At 37.7% G+C, this 4,780-nt stretch overlaps 1 pseudogene; it reads left to right on the top strand.

The window, feature by feature from the left end:
* The first annotated feature begins 1,913 nt into the window (after positions 1-1,913).
* Positions 1,914-3,727, top strand: LOC143541780 (monolignol oxidoreductase AtBBE-like 13 pseudogene; annotated as a pseudogene).
* Positions 3,728-4,780: the final 1,053 nt, after the last annotated feature.

The raw sequence follows: 4,780 nt of genomic DNA, 5'->3' as shown, positions 1-4,780 counted from the left end.
AGTAGTTGGTGAGTAGGCAGCGGCTAATAGTGATACAGTACAGGAGCATGCTGCTCGCCATACTGTATCAGTGAGCTGTCGTATCTCTGATCAGATCTTTCGCCCATACCTCGTCAGGTACAGTAAAAGATCCTTCAGTATACGGACTGGCTTATTTGGGCGGGAGTATTCCCCCTCCCGCCTCTGTGCGGGATTGCTCCCGGCTTGGCTCATTCCTTCAGGTGACACTGAATGATCGAGAGCTAAGTGCCTTGTGCGTGTAGCCATGCTGCGCGGGTGGCCTTCCCTAATGGCTTGTATCCGAGGCTGCGGGGACAGGCGGAGTCCTTCACCATTGGGAGGCATTTCCTGCGGGACCAGCTTGCGTACTGCGCGTAAGGACGTCACGTCTCTGAGCATGGTTGGTCCTGCGGATCCAGTTGGTCTCTGCGCAGACGTCCCTGTTTAAGGTGAGTCTTGCGGGACCAACTGGGCTCTGCTGGGACCTACCTCTTCAGTAACCAAAATCAAATAGAATATTGGGATTTTTTGGAAGCATAAGCCAAATATTTCGTATTCTATGCGAGTATACTTTTAGTATAACTTGATGTTGGTTTAAGTCACATGATGTATATTGGTGTAGCTTAGAGCTGGTGTTAGAAACTAGAGGCACGAGTTCGACTCTCGGTGTACGTCATCCTCAATTTTTTATATATATATATTTTTTTGCTAATTTCGTATTAGATTGCATATACATATATGTTGCACAAATAAACAAATCAACTTCGTGGTGTTGTGGTTCACCGTGTTGCTTGGAAGCTAAATGTCGCGGGTTTAACGCCGCGGCCCCAACCCCCCCTCCTCATACACACACGAAACCAACTTCTACCTTTTCTTTTTAAGGTTTTCAGTTGTTTTTTTACTTATGTAATTCAAATATTTAACCAATTAAATTGGATTTTCGATCTCTTTCAGTTTTAGGCATATCACGCGTCGGCTTTATATTCAACTAGTTATAAAAAAATAATAAATCTCAACTATTATATTATTGTTATTTATTATTCGTATAAGTTGATGGAATAAAAACTAAAAGAGACAATGGAGGATCACATGCAAGTGTGCAACACGGGATATATGCACATGAACCCACAACTACTTCATTTCATACGATGAAAATCCACTTTTTTCCAAACACGAGTTAAAGTGACTTTCATATAGTTTTTTGTAAATAAAACTTTTAAATTAAAGAGTAAACTACAAGTTTCGTCCCTTTGGCTTGTTCAAATATACGGTTATAGTCTAATAGTTTCAAATTTACGATTTTTGTCCTTATAGTTTTATTTCACTTGCAATTAAACCCGGCCCCACTAACCATGTTAAGTCTAGTCGTTAAATCCATCAGCTTTATATAACCATCACCAAGGATCTGCGTACAACGTTAAAGAACAGAAAGTAAACATATATAGGGAGTCAAAAGAAACCCATAAATCATACAATCAATCGTACCCACTAAATCCTACAAATAACATAGTTATTAGTAGGGTATGAAGAGTTAGTAAAAAGGTTGATTCAAGAGAGACACCGTCGTGAAAGACATGAATATAAAAAAAACAAAAAGCAAGATATAGTGATGATAGCATTGAAGAGGATGATATGGGAACAAACTAAAACCCCACCAAACTTTCTGCTAGAATTTAAGTGTGGATGCCTTTCTAGGAAAGAAGTTATGCGGTTGTCAAATATGACTACAAACATGTTTCAACAAAATCATGTATTAAATGAATAACTAAATTCTCATATCATATTGAAACTTTCAAACCTCTAAATTAGACTATGACATTTGCAATACATCATTTATTTGGTAATCAAAGATCAACACAATATTTCCATATAAATGGGACTCATCTCTCCCTCAAAACCACCACCAACTCAAATCTTGAAACATGGCTTATTTTTCAAGATTATTTGTGCTCATAGTCTTACTAGCATCACTTTCCAACTTATGCTCTTCAAACCCACTTCAAGACAGCTTCCATCAATGCCTTTCGGTTAATACAATCTCTTTAACTCAACTCCCCAACATCTTTTTCACCCCAAACAACACTGCTTTCACACCACTTTTGAACTCAACTGCCCAAAATCTCCGTTGCATCGCCTCGTATGCGGCTAAACCCGAGCTTATATTCACCCCGTTACACGAAACACACATCCAAACTGCGGTAATATGCTCAAAGAAGCTCGGGATTCACCTAAGGTTTAGAAGTGGTGGGCATGATTATGAAGGTGTCTCTTATACATCCAATATGGACCTTCCTTATGTCGTTATCGATTTAGCTAAAATGCGTGCCATTGATGTTGATGTCGAGGATGGTTCGGTTTGGGTTGAAGCTGGAGCAACCGTTGGTGAGCTTTATTATCGAGTTGCCGAGAAAAGCAAGACTCATGGGATCCCAGCCGGGCTATGCACGAGCCTAGGCGTTGGCGGGCACATCACGGGTGGTGCGTACGGTTCCATGATGAGGAAATACGGTCTTGGAGCGGATAACGCTCTAGATGCGAAGATTATTGATGCAAATGGTCGGATATTGGACCGAGAAGGTATGGGTGAGGATGTTTTTTGGGCTATCCGTGGCGGTGGTGGGGGCAGTTTCGGAGTTATAGTTTCTTGGAAACTAAAACTTGTGCATGTCCCTGAAACTGTCACGGTTTTCAACGTCCCAAGGACATTGGAACAAGGCGCCACCAAGATTCTTTACAAGTGGCAACAAGTTGCTAGTAAACTTGATGACAATCTTTTCATTAGGGTTGTGATCCAAAACTCAAATGTACCAAACACAACTCAAAGAACTATAACTACAACTTATAATGCACTCTTTCTTGGAGATGTAAACACACTACAAGACATCATGAAACAAAGTTTTCCTGAGTTGGGTTTGACAAAAGCTGATTGCTTGGAAATGAGTTGGTTGGAATCTGTCTTGTTCATTGCTGGTTACCCTAGAACCGTTCCGACCGCAGTCTTACTAGCCGGAAAACCGGCTTTCTTGAACTATTTTAAAGCAAAATCAGATTTTGTTACAAAGCCAATTCCAGAAGAGGGGTTAGAAGGAATTTGGACAAGATTCTTGGAAGAAGAAAGTCCATTAACAATATGGAACCCATATGGTGGAATGATGGCTAGAATACCAGAATCATCAATCCCATTTCCTCATAGAGATGGGATACTTTTCAAGATTCAATATGTGAATACTTGGATGAACCCTACAAAAGAAGTGATGAACAAACATGTTGATTGGATGAGGAAGTTTTATAACTACATGACACAATATGTTTCAATGTTTCCAAGACAAGCTTATGTGAACTATAGAGATCTTGATCTTGGAATGAATGATAAAAATGGTGATGATACAAGTTTTGTTAAGGCAAGTGCTTGGGGAACAAAGTATTTCAAAGATAATTTTAATAGGTTGGTGAAGATCAAGACTGAGTTTGATCCTGATAACTTCTTCAAGCATGAACAAAGTATTCCAGTTTTACCCTTGAAGAAAGGTCAAAGATTCAAACATGTGACAAAGGGAAAGGATAAAAATTGTAAAAAGGGTAAAAAAGGTGGAAAGGGTGGAAAGGTAATTCACCATTAATAGTTTTTGTGTTTGTTTATTTTTCTTTAGTGGAGTATGGGAAGCATAAGTTATAATGGAGAATATGTATGTCATGTTACTTTTAATGTGCAAGAGTGTTACTTGTTTAACCAAGTAATAGGCATAGGGATACCATATATGGAGTGTGATCACCATTGATGCTTGTAATGGCTTACTATCTTATTAATACAAGTTTAATTATTGAAATTTAGTACTGCTGAGAAGCCTAACCAAATCAAAGTCAAGACATACTAGGATTAGTTGCTAAACGAGCAAAACCGAGTTTGCTCGGTTTGTAAGTGAATGGAAACAAGATCAGATTAGTTTATAAACAACCTAAACTGAGTTGGCTCATTTGAAAAGGAGCCAATTCCAAACTACTTTTTTTCAGGCTTCGTAGCAAGTTTTGAGACACGGATTATTTGAACATACATACACTTAGTATTGGCGATTGGACATCAATTAGTACCGGTATTGGACAAAACCTAGTGTGTGTATTTTTGCTACAAGGTGTTGAGTATACCAGTAAAAAAAATTCACTTCTCACAAACACATATAAAATAAAAATGAAGCAATTTGAGCCAAGTCAAGCTAACCTGGCTTGTAAATGAGCTTAGCCAAGCTAGCTCGGTTTGATCTGTGCGCAACTAACTTGGTTTGTGAACAGGCTGACTTCTAACGAGTTTTTATCTAGCAAGCTTCGAGTTACAAACTATTCGAATAACCATATTAAAATCAGGTCCAATATTATATACTTTAACAAGTTTAATTGTATTGCAATTTAGTTGATAAAATGATTGAAAGTTGATGTCCTATACTTATCTTTAACTACATGGTGATCTATGTTTCTAAAAGAAGTACAATCTTACATAATTGTGATGTAGGAATGAGCATGGCACATATTATGGATAACCATCTTGTGATTAAAATATTAACTCAATCATGCGTTGTTGAGTAAAATATAAGACTTAGGGGTCAGATACCACTAGAAAAACATATCTTTTCTTTTTAAGTTTTGTTTCACAATTTGATTCTGATATTTTTATCTATTAGACATTTAATGATTTATGATAAGAATATTATTTGATAAAGACTTAAATCTTGTGATGTTTATGAAAGTTTGTCTGTTGATATTGATGTGCCTTAAAGTTATTAGATGG

Source organism: Bidens hawaiensis, unplaced genomic scaffold (genome assembly GCF_021521415.1).
Source record: "Bidens hawaiensis isolate Kalapana, Puna unplaced genomic scaffold, B.hawaiensis_p1.1 tig00012646_1, whole genome shotgun sequence".
NCBI lineage: Eukaryota > Viridiplantae > Streptophyta > Magnoliopsida > Asterales > Asteraceae > Bidens > Bidens hawaiensis.
This window is presented reverse-complemented; position numbering and strand designations above follow the sequence as displayed.